This window comes from Anomalospiza imberbis, chromosome 6 (genome assembly GCF_031753505.1).
Source record: "Anomalospiza imberbis isolate Cuckoo-Finch-1a 21T00152 chromosome 6, ASM3175350v1, whole genome shotgun sequence".
Classification (NCBI taxonomy): domain Eukaryota; kingdom Metazoa; phylum Chordata; class Aves; order Passeriformes; family Viduidae; genus Anomalospiza; species Anomalospiza imberbis.
This window is the reverse complement of record NC_089686.1, coordinates 35,388,714-35,409,070: the sequence shown is the minus strand read 5'-3', so window position 1 is coordinate 35,409,070 and position 20,357 is coordinate 35,388,714. Positions and strand designations below refer to the sequence as shown.

General features: G+C 39.5%; 1 protein-coding gene across 7 annotated transcripts in view; it reads right to left on the bottom strand.

The window, feature by feature from the left end:
• RGS6 (regulator of G protein signaling 6) overlaps positions 1–20,357 on the bottom strand; it is a 257,345-nt gene that overhangs the window by 111,656 nt on the left and 125,332 nt on the right. Inside the window, exon 1 of one of the 7 annotated variants that reach the window (XM_068193303.1) lies at positions 10,893–11,001. The exons of 5 other annotated variants lie outside the window; for them this stretch is intronic. The gene's annotated coding sequence lies outside the window, so the exon portion shown is untranslated. Of the gene's footprint in view, positions 1–10,437; positions 10,461–10,892; positions 11,002–20,357 lie in introns of those variants that run through there. One more of the 7 variants, XM_068193306.1, reaches the window with a different exon arrangement.

The following is a 20,357-nucleotide window of genomic DNA, read 5'->3' as shown; positions in this document are numbered from 1 at the left end:
TCTGAAGTATTTCATTAAATATATTATTTATTGAAATGAAATACAGATGCATAAATATTAAGCAGATAAGAAGTTGGGATGCAGTTGGTATATGCTCAATCAGGGTTTTGGCATCGCTACTGTTATCTTTAAATATCTGAATAATGATAAGCATTGATTCACCTCAAACACTCAGGGAAAGCTGTGTTGTTCCCTGGGTCACACTTTTTAAAAGCAAAATAGATTTTCTATGCCACTAACAAATCTTTAACAGGGAGCAAACTCCGCAGTTGAAGGGGGGAAAAGATTATCTGCTGCACTCCTGACCTTATTCTAAAAACAGGAGAAGAAAACAAAAAAGTTGTCCAATTTAAAGTGACTATTTTTTACTTAAAATGATATAGTCTGAATTTGCACTTTGATTTAGACCCCACAGCTGAGGGAAGATTTGTGTCCACATCCTCGTGAAAGGGTAGAAAGGTATTTGTAGTGAAAAGGAAGATATATGAATCATAAGACAAGACTTTTATAGTGTGGTTTTCTTGATTCAATCTGAGCTTCATCAAATCACCATCAACTGCACGCAAAACAAGATGAAACTAAGTAGAACAAACTTGAGAATATTATTATTTAGTAAAAAATGCAGTGTACTATCATTTTCTATTATTTTTGCACAGCTTCATAAGGATGTTCCTAACTTCTCCCCTGGTAGTGAAGACACTTGGAGGCATACAGGACATAGTTTGTAAATTATTTCCAGCTTGGGACAAAAAAGCTGGAGTTTGTTGTTCCCTGCAGGGAAGCTGTGGCACTGGCACCAAATCTCTACCATTACCTTTCCTAATGAATTGATGAGGGAAACTATCCAGCATATCTCTTTTTTCTATTTTGATAGGCTTCTGTGGCTTAGCTAAAATGAATCATGCAGAAATATATATAATTGCTCACAAAACCAAATGTTTTTCTTCAAAACAACAAAGTAGGGATTCAGGAATATTTTTCTACCTTTTTTTTCAAGCATTCCCCTGTGTATGTAATACTGTGACACATAATACAGTGTGACAGGTCATTTCATGCATCATTTAATTCTTTGCACTGCAAAGTGTCCTACCACAATAAAGATAAGCTATATCCCTCTTGCCCCCAAATGCTGTGGACAATACAAAGCAGGGAAGTTTGTAAACTACAGGAAAGACAAGAAATCCTATTCACCACAATCAAAAGGTTGTATTTGGTTTCTCTTCCTCTCCTTGTGATAGTGTCACCTTGCAATTTCTAATACTGCTTTTACACATAAAAATAAAAAAATACTCAGGAAAAAAAGGCAAAGACAAAGAAAAACCCACCAAAGTTTCCACTCAGGATGAAAAGATACCACTACAAAAGAAAATGTAATTTTTTTTGAATTTCAGAACAGAGGGAAAGTAGAGGCTTTGAGAAGATTTGTCAGAGAATGAAAGAATGTAGATTTAATTATTTTTGATACCTCTAAAACCATGTATTTTCTTCACATTGCTTTTTAATACATTTTAAATACATCTATTTAAAAAAATGATTGGTTTATGACCACAAATACATACAAGATTACCAGTGTTGGAAACAGCTTGGTTTAGCCCACAAAGAGACAATGTTGAAGAGTTTAGCACTATGACACTTTCTGTACTAGCTGTGGGAAGGAGTTCCAAACAAAAAGCAGTCCCACTGCTGTCCACCCACACCATGGCTAAACACTGCAAAGTACGGATGTAATTTTCTTAGCGAGGTGATAACATTTGGGCAGTTAGCAATTATCAAAGAAATGTTTTCAAGTACTCTACTTCACTCGCTGATGTGCTAGTGAGAAGTACTAAAATGAAAAATATTAGATTAAATTTAAAATTTGAGCATTAATCAAAACAGATGGCACATTGTCTGACAAAGGTTATCTTCATTTGGCAATTAATTTATTCAAATATGCTAAATTATGCTGATAGGAAAGTTTGCATAACATAAGACTCAGAGAGGTTCTTTAACTGAGCCACTCAAGTTCTTTGGTCCTTGGCTTTGATAGCAGCTATTGCTAGAATGAAAAACCCAAATCTCACAGATTCCTCAGTAGAATGCATGCATTAAAAGTGCACATGATTCTCATAACATGATCATCAGTACAGGACTTGTTAACATTTTCACTGAAATTACCATTTATTATGCCAAGATTGACTGGTGCTTTCCCTTTGGCAAAGAAAATGTTGCAAATCAAACAACAGTTATGAGTTCTGCCGCAACTCAATTACAGTCCTCACCATGGGTGAAGTTATTTACTTCTGCACCAATTTTATGATTTATTCAGTGGTTCCATTGCTGTTAGCTCTGAACTTTTTAGTAATGATATTTCTAAAGACAAAAAATAGTTACAACACCTTAGAAAAAGAATAATTTTCCTTCTTTGTATAAAAAGAGTTATAAATTTCACCTCCCCACTCCTAGAGTTTTCCTTCCAAATTCCTGCTAATAATAAATCAAAGAACAGATTGCAGTAAACATGTGGCAGTTAATAAAAATGATGCCACATCAGCTTTTTTTTTCAAATCTCAGCCGCAAACTACTGCTTGATTCAACTCTGGCATTTAATGCAGCTAATACACAAATAGGGCTCTGCTGTTTTAACCCCCTATTTTACAATACTTGTCAAAAATTTTCCTGAGAGAATCATAGGTGTTCCAGCTCTGCACAACACTCATACACTTTTCTTGAGCAAAAATGGCTAAAAATGAATCCTACCAGAGGAATGTCTAAAAATGAATCCTACACTGATTTTAAAGACTCTTACCTCTTGACACCTAACCAGTATTTTTCCTTATTTGATGGGAGGATGGGGAAGAACTACATGTGGACTGGAAGTCAGAAACTCTACAAAGAAAGGTATTGCTTACTTTTGGTACTTTATGATACAATCTTCTCTCCAGGGTACTGCATAAGAGACAACTGAAGACACAGCTCACAACACAGAATTGCCCAGCAAGAACACAAGGCACTCTCCTGCCAGCAGACAACACAAAAGGCCATCTCTGGCCCTATAATGCCAACTTGCTGTTTTATTCACTGAGAAAGGACAGGACAGAATAAAAAGAGCAGACACTGCATCCTGTGGCTACAGCTTGGTGGCTGTTCCAACATGTGACCATGTCAAATGGGAGGGAGAGTAAGCTGCCTCCAGAATATGAAACAGCTACTCTTACCCCTTTTTATATCACTGTCGTATGATATCTGCATCTACACATGGGTGGATTTTCTTCCTTTCAAATGAAGAAAGCATTTGCTCCAGAACATAAAGAGTAAATAATCCTTTGCATGACACAAGTTTTCTCATGGATTTTGTATTCAGTTAGCTCTGTTCTCATGGTGTGGAGGGAAAACATCTAGCACAGGTAATAACACCATAAACATGCTAAATTTTATTATACAGCAGCAACTGGTCTACAACATGGTTTTGACTTCAACTGTACCTTACTTTCCCAACCAATGGCTTCTGTGCTAGTATACTTTGCTTGTAGAATATTGCTTGAGTAAAGAAAAAAAAGTTTAAAACCTATACATCTCAGCTGTACAAGAGTGGTTAGCCAGAATATCTTTTTCCCTGCATTTTTTATGCTAATGCTTGATGCCAAAAGATGGAATTGTTAAATACATAACTACGTTACAAGAGTTGATTTTTTTAAATTGTAGAATGGCAGCTGAGAGACAGATGTGGTATTTGGTTGTAGTTCACATGGATTTAATTATTGAAACAGAGTAACATACAAAGAACAACACATAAACACAAGTTTTAAACACCTAGAATTACAATATAAATCACAGATGACATTAAAATTATTTGCCTTCCTCATTCCAGGATGGAATGAAAGTAATTTTACACACAGATGGGAAATACATTTAATGGCTTTCTAAAGAAATTGGGATCATTGTTTTATGATGCTTAAATGGTTCTCCCATTCCAGCTTTTATAAAAACACTTAGGATACTCAGAAATGTGACTTTGACTTTTAGATACAAAGGATTTACATGTTAGTATGCCTCACTTGTACTGCTATGCTGTTAAATCTTATTAGTGCCAACTCTGACACTAGTGTTTCATGGTGAATCACTGGCAAAAGAGTATAAGGGGGTTTCACTTTGCTATAAAATCATCTTCTACCAGTTAAGGTCACTGAAATGTTAATTTATTCACTGTTGAGGCAGATTCAAAGTCTACCTATTTTATAATTTCCTTTTTCTAAGGTATTATCTCCCAAGTTTTTTCTCTGTTCAACTACAAAGCAACAAAAGTGCACTGAGACAGGATTAAAAGATATCTAGCATGCTTTCCAGCCATTTGTGTTTCAGTGCACTAACTTTTTGTAGCAATACGGCTACAGGTTGATCAAAAAAAGAACATAAACAAAAGTATGACAATTATTCTTGTTGATAAGAACAAAACCTGCCCAAATAAATTTATTTAGTACTTCCTTGTATCACAAAAAAATACATTTTTAACATAAATTCTACCCTAAACTAAAACTATGTAGTTCTGCAGCAGTGGGTTGGGTTTCTGTAACTTTTTTTTTCCAACTCACATAGCAAGGAAAAAAAACAACAACAAAAGAACTCAAGAAGCATACTCCAGAGCATTTTTAACTTTATGTTCCTCCCTCCTTAGGAACCTGTTGTACCCCTGATCCATCCAGGTTTGATCTTCCATCCAACTGCCAGATTCTGCCCCTAAGCCTCCATACCTCCCTCCTTCATTTGTGCAGTTGTCCAAGGACTTGAGGACATACAGCACTTAAGGGTAAGCGCTGTTTGCATTGAAACATGGTGCCACATTTGACTCTCTTTCATTTGCCACACATGAAAACTAGATAAGCAGCTCAGGAGCCTTCTATCTGAAACCTTTCCTGGGGAAGGAGAGGAGCACAGCAATAACCATGAGTCCTTTCAAACTGAAAGCCAAATGTGGTAGCTCACACAATTGCTGCAGTGGATAACTGTTGCCTCCAGGAGTGCAGCTCTGAGGCAGAAGATGGTGCTGTGACAGGAAATGGTGGGTGGAAAAAACACTCCTGCAGCACCAAAGGTGCAGCCACTCCACCATCAGTGCCAGGGAAAGAGAATCGACTTGGGCTGCTTGTATCTAACATCAGGCAGCAGAAAAAAAACATAGCTGGGCTCTGAACTCAGTCCTGCTGTACACTCTGCTTACTGGATTTGTGAAGCTTATGATGCTATTAGTCTGTCTATTAGCAGAGGAGATTGGCACAAATACATAAATAAAACTTTTTTTTTTTTTAGTGTCTGTCTCTTTAGTTAGCTGAACACCATAAATAGATGTTTCACATTTAAACATCTTAATTATAGACTTCTGAGTGACTTTGTTCCTAACCTAACAGAGAGCACATAAAGATGTTTAAGCTACAACCTAGCTTTGATGAACATTTTTCATTTTGACCAGCTCCTGAAGCCAAAGCATTATTATATTTTTCAGGTAGATTGAGTAAAGAGCTTTTCAGTAACCTTCAGTAACAATTTAGTTACTCTCCTCTCCTGCCACTTTATTTCTGCTACCAGCCGTTTCTTGCTCTGACATGATGTCACGTTTTTGTTAGAATGGAAAGACCAAATGTGGATCCTTCTATTAATACATGAACCCTGCAACTTGCAAAAAGCCAAGAACACTTATTTGAAATATCTGTCTTAGGACAGATGCACATAATTCTCACCTGTGTGAGCATGCTTGGCTAATGGGAAACATATGCATGTATGCATGCATACACTGTAAAAAAATCAAACTTCAAATATGAATGAGCATGCGTCAACTGAAATTTCTTTACTCAACCACAACTGAATGCTGGGTCTATTAATGTTTTCACAAGAAAAACTAAATGCAAAGGGTATACCGTGAACTACTTCTCTTCACAATTTTTAATACAGAGCATTCCTTTAGAAGTAATGTTTTATGTTCTACATAAAGGGGACTAACTAAGAAAGTAAAGAAATCCTCTGAAATAAGTAGTGTTGACAGATTTTTTCATTACTTCCTTTACCCTAAAGTCAAAGTGAGTGAGCAGGATTTGGTACTTAATGCTAACAACTTCATAAAAAAAAAACCAAATAAAAGCAACACTAGTGAAAAATCAACAGGAATTAGACACTTATTCTCCATCTAACATGTCTCACAGCACTAGCTGTCTGAAGCACAAAGACAGGAAACACAAGACTGCATAAATCTGTTGTTCAACCAGGGTGGTGGGTCAACAGAATCCTTATACCTGGAGTCAACTCAGCAAGACACAGCTCTCACCCACCAGTAAGACATTCATAAGAAAATTAGTAATGGCTGAATAACTGGATAAAGAATTAAAAAAAAAAAAAAGATTCTCTGCAAGCCCTCTTCAGTTTTGTACCAATATCAAGTGGCCCCTATTAGTGCTAGGAAGTATGCATGAAAAGAAACAAGACCCGACAGCCTAGAGATCAGCAGCTCTGGCTCCACGCTGGCCTCTGCACCTGCTTCAGCTCAGCAGTGCACAAGAGCTCTGCGGGAGCAGGGCGGGAGGGGAGGGTGGAAGGCCATCAATAATTCATGGCTGAACAGCCAGACGGAAGACGAAAGGACTGCACACCGCATGGTGATTCAAAGCTGGCGTTCTTGAGAGTGTTCAAGACTGTTAATGAAAGCATGGCCAGCAGGTACTTACTGGTGTCTTCCAGCACATAAATGAGCTGCTGGAAGGGGTTTATGCTAGACTGCATCCCAGACCTGAGCAGCTCTCCAACATGCTTGCTGAGATGGGTCGGTCTCTACCAGACATTCAACACCGATTTGCCTCCTTTCACATTCAGGAATCAAGTTCATAATCAGAGAGGTCTGACTGCTTTTCCACATTTAACACTGTTATCAGAATTAGGCTTCTGATGTATAGGGCACCAGCAGGTTTTCAGGCCAGGCAACTAATACTGCAAAATAAACAAAACCCAAAACAATCATAGATCCTTTTTCTCTGCTCATAGTCCTTACTCAGAAAAAAGATTAGCCACCAACTTCCATGTATCATTTGTCTGGTCACTTCTGTTGCTATCCTGAATCCAGGGAGTCAGTAACAGCCTTTTCAATGTAATATCAACTTCAATATACCTGGATGCAAAGATTTCTGTCACCCAATCACTGCATTGTCAGCTTCTGAATTTCAGGTCACCCTGAGGCTTTAATGCTCATCTTTCTGGTATCGGCTGTTTCCCATCTTGTTTAGATTTCTCTCCTCCCCACTACCCTGTTATTAGCGACAAGTGACTGTCACAAGCATTTTGCCTTTGCTTTCCAGATGTAGTAGGAGAGGAATTTGGATTCTCTTACTTCAGAACATGCAGCTCCTCTTTACTGGTTCCCTGGACTTCAGAGGAGGTTACTTCCCACCTCGCTGCATCCTTACCTCCAAGTGCCTCAGTCTCCTCATCTCCTTTATCATCCTGCTCCCCACCACCCATCTGTTCCTCTGAAAGTACGAGAACTTGTCACACTCTAGTCCCAAGCTTGGAGAGCTCTCTGGGAAGTACTAAACATGCTCAGGAGGGAGAGGGCTCCAAAAACCGCTGCTTATTCAGTCTTGCTCTATACAGTTGATGCTCCCTCTGAAACACACTGTTTGTACAGCTTTTGAACACACTGTCACACCCGTATTTGGTGGGAATGGGAGATACCAGACATAATTACAATTCTACAGTCCTACAAAAACAAGTGGCTACATATTAGAGAGAGTTCACGTCGGTGCCAGGCCTATGGGAATTCCTGCACTGAGCACCCAACACCTATTTGCCTTCAGACAACACGCACACAAGAGAGACCTTATGTACAACCCAGATATATGGGAACAGCTCCTGCGAAAACTTGCAGTCAACTTGAAGATGCAAACCTGAGAGCAGCTGTGTTTCTGTTACTCACCAGACTACCTTACATGTCTTTCCTCTCTCAGCAGTCTACAGTACACCCACTTTAAGACCAGCACCAGTTAAATGCCTCCATCCCAGTTCAGGGATATTTGTTCTTGCCTCTGCTTCAGCTTGCTGCCCTTGCCAAGGTTCCAATACATCTGGCTGTGAATAAAGACAAAAAAAAAACTCTACTTGGTTGTAGTGCACAGAGTTGGAAGACAGCTGCTTATAAACCTTTGGGGCACAGAGGAGGGCAAATCCTTGAACAGAAACACAAACAGCCCAGAGTACATTATTTAAAATGCATTTGGTTACCTGTTGAGAAACTCACAGGAAGCTTTCCCTCAACTTTAGAAAATAGCAAAAGTTACATTGTTTTCAATATGAACAATACATGCTTCATATCTTAATCACAAATTAAAAATGAACTATTACCTTAATAGTTAAGTGCCACTGGGTTCCTCCAAGTTAATGTTGGCTTATCATTAAGGGAACTGTACTAGATATTTCAAAAACTGCAAGAATCCATATTTGCAGTTATACTCAATATCTGCTGAGATACCCATTCACACAGCACAAATAGGCATGCGCCCCACATTCACCATCACTTTTCACACCACCTTTTCATGTGGCAGATTTAAGAACAAGAGACACTAAATTTGTGACATCTCCAACAGCTCCTCCTTGTTATTAGAAATTAAACTGCTTACTTACCATATAGTATCTTTCACTGGTTCTGAGAGGGTTTTGATGGGAGTTTCAACAGGCACTGGGCCATGAAGTTTTTCTTAATAAATTACCATAACATATTTTAATTTGTTATTCCATTATTATTAAAAAGCTCCTCTTGAGGATAACAATCTCAAGTTTTCCATATATTTTTATATTCAAAGCTCCAAGTATTTTCTGATCATTTTCATTGATAAGTTTGCATTTCTTTAGTGTTTATGAGCATTTCTATGAAAGTGTTACAACTCACACCACTGAAGTTGTGTGCACAGTTTGTTCACTCCTCACAGCACTGTTCCTACATGTCAGTCTTAGGTATATAGAAAATTTCAGGTCACTTCTGCACCAATTTGTTGAGAAAATACTAACAATGTATTACATAGATACTTACAATATGCTGAGTATTATCTAGCTGAAAAGATCCATTTCAATGATCTGTGATGAGTACGAGGCAGGAATACATTCATGCCAATCCACTGAAGTACACTGGTTGCCACTGCCAACAGCTATGCTTTGGTTGATAAAAGTCTTTGAGCCACAACAATTACTACATGCTCTGCACAAGGAAGTACAGAAATTAATTATCCACAAGTAGTATTATTCTGAATTGCTGTTGGATTTTTCTTTACTACAGCCTTCCTCAGATCTCTTGCATTATTTAAAACTAATGATGCTTCAGTCATTCCAAAATGCTACATGTAACCTGGTGCATTTGCTTCATCTGAATGATGCTAAAGGCAACTTCTGGCATGCCCCAGTTCTTGAGCTCAAAACAAGTTTTTTAGTGATGTATGCATGAACAGGGGTTTGCTGCTATATAGCTCTGTCCTAAATGGAAATATCAAAAAAGCCTGTCTTTTTAGATTGAGACCTCTGGGAACTGAAAACTAAACTAGCATAAAATATCCTTCTCTCCCCTTCTTTGAGGTGAGATACCTGGTCAGTGGATGTAGATATAGGCAGAGGTAAGCAGTGGGATGCTGGAAGAGACTTTGCATCACAAATTTGGGACAATAAATTTCAAAGCCTGCATTTGTCCTTCTATACCTGTATTTTTATCCTTGCTGCTATTGCTTTATCTGCTAATTCTTTATCCTAATTTCCTCCTGTGGAAAGCAAAATGAGCAATCTCTCTCTTTCCTGCAGTTTATTCAGCCAACCAGCCTCAGCGGCTGAGGTCAAGTGGGGATAGAGCCACAGCTCCTCTGCCAGCTCCCTGCCATGGCCTGCTTTGCCCTCCACAGCCAATCCAGTGGGGCTGTGCAAGCAGCAGCTGGACTTGAGATGCTGTCTCTTAAAGCATGCTGTTGAGGGATCAATCTCATGTTCCATTTTCTCCATGGTCTCAGGTCAATCTGGCCTCTTAAACCAGTAGCAGCCCTTCTACAAGTTTTTATTTTTCTCAATAAGGATCTCAAGGAATTGTAGAAACTCATGACTTGGATGTTTTTCTCTTTTAAAGCAGAAATTATCTGTCTGCACAAGTTTTAAAATAACTTGTGACTGGGCATGTTAGAGGATGTTATTTCTTACAAACTTTTAGTGCCTATATTACACTAAATTGCATTTATGAATTAGTTCTTATCATTACCAAGGCATAAGCAAGCTGTAAATATAACAACAACTGCTATTACTATTAGCTCTGGGAGGCCAAAACTTAGTCCAGGGACATTATTAATTGCAACTGACATGAACCTTTCAATTTTGCTCTAATTAACGGAATGAGCAGTGAACATCAAACTGCATTTTGGAAGAGAAAAGTTGCCTTACAAACATATTCCTTACCCGTCTGACAACAGTTCAGTGACCTTCACAGATGGGTGAAGAGTTACAAAAAAATCAAACCCCAAGATGGAAAGCCTCCCTGACTCAGACATAGGAATTAAACTTGGTGTTTGCTTCAAGTCACAGACAGCAATCTGACTTGAAGAGAAGAATTAATTGCTCATCTTCTCTTGGATTTTAAAGATGCTTCCCCAACACAATTAAAATGGAATGCCCAAATATCACTTAAACCTTGCCCTTCCTTGCCTCAGCCAACCTCACAGAGGGGGAAAGGCCACCACCATTCCAGCAGCTCCCCAAGACCAGTGGCTTTTTGCCCGTGAGCATTTCCAGCCTCTTAAAAGAGGACCCCAGTTCTTGCCCAGGAACACTGGGCCCCTGGGACAGGCTGTGCCTCCTCAGTCCTGTTTGAACCTGTTGCATGTGTTAATGTGGATGAATCAAGTTTGACTCACCTATCCATGCATGTGGGACAGCTAATGGAAATGGATGCAGCTTCCTGCACAGACAAGGCACATAAAATGACTCTTGCACAGCCAAGCTAAGTATCTTCAATTAGCAACACACCTCCATTACAGGCTTTAAAAGGAAAATTCAATTTGCACCTAATTTGAAAGCTTTTTACAATCTTTAATTAGTAGCAACTATCTTAGCTAATAAAACTAAATACCTTCTGCACATGCTGTTACCTAAGAGGGCATGAGGTGCAGCTGCTCAGGCAATCAGCCTTTTACCAGAGCACTCTGGAGACAGCAACAGTGAGGAAACCTGGAGCCCTCCAAGAGGCCATGCTACCACTGCAGCAGCTTCTTGTAGGCTGCCTGGCCAAGCCCTCTGTGCAGCTCTGCTCTCCACAGCTCCTTTGACAGGCTCTTCCAAGAAATTAAAAAATGGCATTTCTCTTGCATTTCCCAGCTGGAAGAGGCAGGCTGCCCTAGCCACAGCACTGTGTGGCAAAGGCAAAGCTATTGCATTGAGCAGCTGCCTTGCCCTGTCTCCATCCCACCATGCTGAGCAGATGCTCAGTGTTTCCAAGCTCATGATCTTCCCTGAGCAAAGAGGAACATTTGCAGATAGTGTGGGGTTGCTGCAGCAGTTTAGGATATCAGTGCCCTCAGCTGTGTGTATGATAGGATTTTCAAATTCCCCCAGAAAAATCTGCAGAAGCAGATCAGACTGCAGATTGTATTTTTATGTCTTAGTGTGAGCACCACTTCAGAATAACTTTAATCTATTACACTGAGCTCTGAAGAGGTGCAGCTAAGGCTGAGACCACATACTATTTCCAGTCTCTAGTGCAGAGGGTAACACAGAGGAATAACACCTGAAGCCACTCTAGCAAGGTTCCCTTCAAGCTCAGGCTGCGGCAAAGGGAGGGTGTGTGATGTGCAGTAGACACTTGCTGACAGACTTTTTGTTTGTTCATCTCCTGCTCCTCCTGTAGATCTGACCTCTAGCACAGCAGTGGTGTTTTAGAGAAAGATAACTGTTTACCAGCTAAAACCCCTACCTCTCCTCTTTTCCATCTGTGAACCCCCTGTAGTCAGAGTGTGGCAGGTGTGGCTGTCAGCACCCCTCTTATTGTGCAGGTGTACACTAAAACAGAGGTTGCTATCAAACTCTGGTCCATTTGACAACAGCATATATTTTAACTACTTAAAAACTTAATGGAAAATTGTAGTGTTAAAGAAGTACCTTTGAAGCTCTATACACATTTGCATGAAAATACAGACAATTTAAAAACCACTCAACCTCCTGTGGCCACACTGACCTAAGAAAGTATATTTGCTGAATCTATTACTACTGGTAATATTCAGTACACCAGAGCAAAGCAAATCAAAATCAAGTTCTTGTTCTCTGCTAGAATTTTACCCAGTGTCTCTCAACAAGACCGGAAAGCCCAAAGCCAGCCCATGCTTCCTTTCACCATGCAGGTAAAAGCCAGCTGGTTCTACCAGGATTTCTTCTTTTCTTCAGTTTCAAGAAGTGAACCATGCATACCTACATAACAATGATTTCTCAAGGTTTCAGAGCACAAAACAAAAATCACACCAAATTTACGCATTATTCAGCAGCACTTTTTCTCTCCTTGGCACTGTTATGATCACTGATCATTGATCCCTGTAAATGATCAACATTACCCTTCTCCATTTTCTGTGCTACCATCACTGATCATAAATAACAGAACAAATGTGTGAGCCTGTTTCTTTTTGTCATCAGCATAAATTTCAGCATGTCATTTTTTCTGGGCACCTCTTACCCCAAGAGCAGTGCCATGTCATTCCTGATTAAAATTTTGTTACGACTTTAAGAAATAAGTGTACATTTAAGCTAATTTGCGCTAATAAAACCCTTTTCCTCTCCACATTAATCTACATTGTGTCCTCTGCCACAGTACTGCAGACTTGAACATCAGCAGTGGTTTATGAGATGCAATAAGCTGTGCTGCAGATCAGATCCAAGTTATGTTGGCAGATCAATTTGGAAGTCTGGGCTGTAATAAAAATGTGGCACAAGGGAGGTACACTGCCAGAGCCATGTACATGTATGAATGTTTACATGCCTGGTAATGGTCAGGATGGGGAGCAGGTCCAAGGCTGAAATTGCACAGGAAATTTCTAAAAATCAGGATTAAGATGCATTGCCAGGGCTATGAAGGAAACCTTGCACCTAGGCTGTCTACATTGTGTGACTTGGAGCTCTTAGCCACATTTCCATTAATAACATCAAATTCAACTTACATGGAACAGTATCTGTGTCACTGGGCTTATTCAAACAGTGCAAGCAACCCTCTCCTCTCCAAGTCATTCATGATGACGGCAGCATTTGCAAAACCTTCAGTTTCAGATGCTGCAGGAGGCATCAGAAAGATATTAGGATATACATTATTATCATCCTTTAACTGATGAACCTAAATAGAAATAAACCATAGGGGGGAAGTGCAGGGAAAAGTGCAGCAGAGGCCCAAGCTGTTCTGCACAGCATGCTCCTCCCTGATCTATATTATTCTCCAAGATCACTTACAGATCTTTTCTACTGATATGGAAAATTCACATTTATTAATGAGCCCCAAACACACATCAGCACTAAATAGAAGAAAAGATCTCACTGGGAAGTAACCAAATGAAAAGGGTATGGTTAGAGTGAGGCAGGCATGGGCAAAGAAAGTAAAGGCTGCCCTGGGATCCCACCACCCCATGGCTTCAGGCAAGGCTGCAGACAGCCTGGGAACAAAGGTGAGAGGCCAGGCTCTCAACAAGGTAAAGGTCAGTAGGTGCTGGAGGTGTGGTGAGGGCCAGATAGTAAACCATCAGTCCAGAAAAACACTCAAACACATTAACAGAGCTGCCGAGACTTCCTTTGTTCTCACGTGTTGCATGGGAGGCTAGCTGCCTGTAAATGCAGAGCACTTAAATTTTTTGATCTCTGGCAAGCAAACAGTGCTCAGTCCCAGTGACTTATCTGGTGGGACCCTATCTGCCTCAGCTCCTCCAAATTTCTGCTTCTGACAAAAATCTTATCTTCTTTCTCTGAAAGGCAGCCCCAAGACAGATGACTCTTCCTCACCTTTAAAATGGATTGTCAATCTATTTTAACTCCAGTCCCACAGTTACTGTGCTATATCAATCTAAAGCAACAGCCTTGCTCTGCCCCACACATGAATGTGAATACCTGACACAGGATTTTTGTTTACTTTTTAACCACAGACCAGGATTCAGCTTGGCTCTACAAGATCCTAGCAAGGGGTGATGGGAGGACAAGCAAAAGTCTGAAAAGTTTATACCAGCAGTCTTTTAGTGATGACAGCACTCAGCTGCAGAGCTTCTTCAAGTAATAATAACTAAGATATTTTATAATATCTACTGTACAAGATGATTCCAGGGAATATAGCTACTACAGAATAATCAATCCCATAGGATTAGAAGCAGTCTTCTGAGCCTAATGTCTGTTAAGGCATCTGAGAATTATTCATCATCTCATGATAACTGTATTTTCTCTAATGTATTATTACTTACGCATTAATGGCACCCTTACAACATTTAAAATCCTATAATGCCCAGCACCACCCTGCCATTTATTTCCTGTGTATGTCATCAACATTCCTTCTCAAGCCTTTTTAAAAAGCTGTTGACCCAATTTAATACCTTCCTAGGTAGGGAGAGACTGCCATCCTAGCTGTAATTACAGTAAAGAAGGACCTCACAATAAATGCATTTCTTCTGAATCCACAGCATCTGTCAACTCTTCTCTTAGTGTATGTGCCTGCCTACCAGGCATATTACAAAAAGATACACATTTGGAAGCACAGACTCTGTGTCTTGCCAGCACAATTCACCTAAGAATAAATATTTAGCTACTACTAATGAAAACCAAGCTAATGCTTTAGTTAGCATTTTGCACTGCTATAACAGGCTTAGAGAAGAATTTGGGCATTGTAGCAATTTGTGGCATGTTACTCACGACACTGCAACCGAACATTACCTCAGTGGTGATTACAGCACGGCTATCACTCAATTTAACCTAATTTGGGTGCTCTTTCTCTGACACTAAGATTGCAATGAGCCCTATCTACAACATGATAATTGTAACACACATTAGAGTAAGACAGACCATACACTACACTTGCTAGCAACCTCTAAGATTACTTGAGCTGAATGACCTTCAAGTGTAGCCTGACTCAATAAAGTAACATATACTTGGTGTTTGTTAGCATTTTCCTGTCGTTTTCCAGTAGTCTTCCCTTTCTGCAACTCAGATCTGTACAGGAAGTAGTTAGCATGCTGAAAACTTGCCAGATGATCCTGGTAATTAATTTATCATTCATAGTATCAGACTAGGAATCCCCAAATGTTAAAAACAAACCAACAAATGAACAGGCCACTACTACTTATTGCCCACCACTCCCCACAGAAGAAACAGGAAAGAAAACAGCTTTGAAGTAACCCTCGTGGTTTTTCTCTTCCTGTGCTCTGTTTCCATGTAGGAAGGGCATCATCTACTCTTTCTCTCTTCATGGAAAAGTATTTCCACACCCATATGAACCTACTGGAGCTTAGAAAACAATTTGCACAATTTCCCAGTCAGCAGCAGGATCTCCAAAACTGAGGCACAGAGCAGATGGGGCTGTGCTGTCCTGTGCAGGTGAGATACCAGCTTTGAACGCAGGGTGAGCGCATCCAGCCAGGTTCACACGTCTCACATTTCATCTCATTCCATCCATAAATAAGCAACTGACAGAGGTGTAAATCCCAACAATAGGTGGAAGTATCCTTTAAAATCAGGACACCCAGAACAGAAAGATGCAGAGCTTCCTAGGCATCTGTAATAGTTCATCAGATTTGGACACACAGCTCTCAGACAAAACTTGAGAGAGATGAGGAAAGGAAACAGGGCTAGACACCAGCAGGGGGTGATGAGAACAAGTCAGCCATGTCAATCCCCACAGCCTTGACTGAAGTGTTATTCTCTATTAACTAACTAACAGCTAGGAAGCACTGACCAGTAAGGAACAATTATGACAAATGAAAACTCACCAAAACACAAAGCTTGTGTCAGTCTTGCACAAGGTTTTACATTCACCCCAAACTCCAGTAACAGACCCAAGAACTGCTATGCACATTCAAAACATCACAGCTGTGTCTCTCCAGCATCACAACACCAGGATTTAGCTGCTCTTCAAGTGACTAGGTAAGAGATATTAAGCTGCATTCAGGCACTAAAGAAAGTAATTCTCACTATTCAATAAAATTTTCAACTATGCAATCTTATACAATGTGACAGGTTAATCATGCTTCAAGGCACAATATGATTGCCTAGAGGATGTGGAAAGTGCTTCTTGCCCATAGTGTTTTATGAATAGTTATTCTTATCTTTCTCCAAAACAGAAAGAGAAATAGATGTTATAAATATGGCCAAATCAAATTATGTCAAATCATATGTAGAGCACTAATTTGCACAAAGCTATCAGAACCTTTTAATCACTTCTATTTGCTTCTTTTTTAGTAATAAAGCAATTGATAGAAAAGGCTGAAGTTCTAAGAAATATTAAGAGAAACTTGATAAGAAATGTTCTAGTTTGTGCCTTCTCTATTTCTAACATAACCTGAATTTGTTCACAGTCTGTTGATTAAAACTATTTACATGCAGGTTTTGTTTCACCTCCCATTAAAAGATTGATTGCAGCTATGGCACAACTAACAATATCCTACTCTGCTAAATGAACAAGCACGAAAAAACAATGAAAATTTAAAAGATTTTCATAATAGTTAAGAGGTAAAATTCATATGGGAAGCATCCCCTGAAGAATGAGTTTTACTTCTCAAACGTAGTATGAATAATATATGACAGAAGTCGAGCAGAAAAATATACCTGTTTCTTTATGGCAATATCACTGCACAGATGGCAAGGAGCTCTTATTTTAACCACAATAACAATATTCCATCATTTTCACAGTAATCTAAAACTTTAAGAGCAAGACTTCAATGCCAATGTTGTTTAACTATCCAGTTATTTCCTAAGTTGCCAGCCAACTTGTCACATGATAATTTTAGTTTTAAAGAAAAAAACTCCCACCAAAACCAGACACAGCGTAAAATATGCACTGGATAGAGTTGTTCCAGACTGTTTATTAGCACCATGTCATACAAACTGTTATAAGGTTTGCATGGATAAATCAAAGCTAAGGCCAGGGATGAAATTCCTAGAGAACACAGCTAATTTATCAAATTAGCTTAGAGGGTTTTCATGGTTGATCATAAGTTTATGCTATTCTCCAGTCCCTTTCCATTCACTCATATGAGAGAGTATGGGAAATACAGATCTTGAATACTTGACTTTTGCTCATATCCTGATTAAAACCGGGTGGTTTCCCATGGTGGGTACAAAGAGCTAATACAATAGCATAAGATTTTTTTTCTTTTGTCTGTGTAGATAATCCAGGCACTTGTTCTGAAAAAAAAAAAAAAAAAAAAAAAAGTGCAGAACTGTCAGCTAAGCAGAGTCCAGGAGAGCAGAGAACATTTTTTCATGTCTGCCAACATTGAAACTTGTAACAGAAACATCCAGTTTTTTGTTTTTTTTTTTACTTTCTGGAGAGAGTGCACTTATAAGAATTCCTGTCAAAGCTCCAAGATCACATCTCTTGGGGACAGCTAACATTAAGGCTTTTCTTCTGAGTTGCTGAAATTAGGTCATTCTTTTTACTAGTGTCACCTCTTAGCAGATGAAAGTTTCTTTTATCAAAGCCATATCTTCTCACAAATGCACTTCAGAGTAAACTTTCCATCAATGTTTTTTCTGTTTGGATTTTGTAGGGAAACTTGCACAACTATGGAAATCTTTTCCAAACATAGCCACCATATTAAAAAAAAAATATTTTTATCTGAGTTACTGTGCTTTGAATCTATGTATTTTTCTTCCAGAGCTCAAAATTTTAAAAAAGTACCTAGCAGAGCAAGCTCCTCACACAATATGCACCATTCTCATGAGAAGTAGCGGCTACCAGTTATTTTCAAAAAGTGCTGAAACAGTAGAAATTATTCTGCCATATTCATGGCACATCACTAGCATTTCAATGACTTACACCAAAGTACTCTAAAACTTGCATCAGCGTAGGTAACCTGAAACTCAGGACACATGCACCAAGTGGATACAGGGACACCTGGGGGCATCCTGCACTGAGATTTCTAGGATTTTTACCTGAAGTCAGCTGTGCATGAACCTGTAGCACTGAGTCCTGCTGTACTGAGCCCTGCAGCACTCACCATATCGTGCAGCCTCAGTTTCCACTTGTGGGTGGATGTTCAACCCTTGCTCCATTACATACCATAAACATTCCATGTCCATGGTCCCTGCACTAAGTTTCATAGGCTCTGATTTAGAAGCATATGATTCCTATTTCTTGTTGATCAAATCCTGTTGGTTTTATTAGGATTAGTTCAGATTCAGACAAACCTGAAGCAGCAATAAATCCAAGCGCTTCTGAACTTCAACTGAACAGAAGACCAAGCTCTACCATTCTTTTTTTTTCCTCAGATGGGAGGGGAGCAGGGTTTAGAAGTTTTTAAGTTCTTTACAACTGAACAACATAATTATTTTGCTGCATAGATGCTAATTTGCCTCCTGCATAATCACCTCACATAACTCTGAAACATTTTCTAGCTCTTTAAAACAAGTGAGCAATTTCAAAATATCACGTAAAATTTGGCATAGGAACAGAATTCAGAAACTGCCTTTTATTATCATCAAATCATTGTATTGAGGAGGCAGATTTCAAATATGTTTCTCATATCGAAAAACAGGCAATTCAAAAGTAAATTGCCATTTCTTCCTTCTGTGCAACTGCAGCATTACAGCAAATAATTTTCCATCTGACAGCTGGTCTACCTGTACCATTTTCTTCCCATTAGTCCTGCTTGACGTTTAGAGGTATCAGCACCAAACAGAAGACCACTGTTACACAGATGAGATCTTCCAGTTCCCAGCTGATGGATGACCCCCTCAGGGCACTATCACCAAGGTGAGGCCAGGCATTGTGATAGGAGAGCCTGAGGGAGGAATGCACAATTTCTGCACCGTGCAGTTCTTCAGGGAGAACAGGCTCTGGTCTACATAAGAACCAACAGAAAAATAAGTTTCTCCATCTCAAAATTGTATGCTGTTCACATTTTACAGTTCTTAGTGTTCTCTGCGAAATCCTGCTCTGACTTTGTTGGGATGTGGAGTTAAGGCTTTTAGGACTAAGGACCAAATGCACACTAGGAAGCAAATGTCTGGAAAGATTCTATGAAGGGAATATATTATTTTAGAGACTTTCTGATGGAATTATGCACTGTACCTTGCACACAGCAGGCTGAACAATAGGAAAACTTTTACAGCTATACCAGGAGCCATAAGGAATTAGTAGTTGTTTTTGAGTAGCCAACACTTAACTGAGGAGTAGGAACCTTTTGGCAGAAAATGGTGCTTGTTTCAGGTGAACACAGCAAAGCAGAGCTTGGAAGCAATGTCACTCTTCTCCAGATCAGCTCTAAAAAGGAGCTGGGAGCTTTCACAACTGGATATTCAGCCATAAATATGCCCGTATGTTATTCAATATAATTCTTCTAGAATAAGAGAACCATGTAAGTGACAATAGGGCCCAGAGTACCTTTTCCACCTCTTTCCTGCAGGGGAAGAAAGAGAAACGCAGAGGCCAGAGGCTATAAAGGGATCAGATTAAATGCTGCTGTGCCCCTGCACCCAGGGATTATGGGAGACTGCCACACTGCCATAGCCCATGGGGTGCTCTCCACTTGAGACCTAGGTGATAAAGGGGAGCTCATGGATGACTTCTCTCCCCTTTCACGTAGCAAAACACAAAATGCAAAAACACAAAGCAGTGGTACAGGGTCCGACCAGAAATTTACTCACTCCTGCACTCTCTAAAACACTGATCAATACATATGTCTAGACAAAACTGCAAGAACTAGGTGACTGTGAACATAGTAATTCTATTTGGTACTCAGGCTTGAGGGATTTTATTATTTTATTTTAAAGGACTCCTTTCAGTGACTACAGAAGAGCATGTTTAAAGGTATGGACATGATAGTGCAAGTATTATCCTTGCTCCAACTGCCCCTTGTAACACAGTAATGTTAGAGCTGATAGTTTCATGCTGCTTCATATTTAAGGTATGCCTTCCAGCACTCAAACCAGTTCGTAAAGCTGGAGGCAGAGGGAATCATCTGCTCACAGGTATGAGAAAAGCTAGCAAGAAAGTTAATTTTGGAGTTTTAATTCTGCTTTTAAACCAGTGTCTTTCCTTACTTCTGCAGTTCACTCGTGAAGCCTTTAAAAAACGCTGGAGAAACTAAAAACTGTTACTGCTTTCACATTATGCCTGACAGTGCCACTTTCATGGCTGTATAGACAATGACATT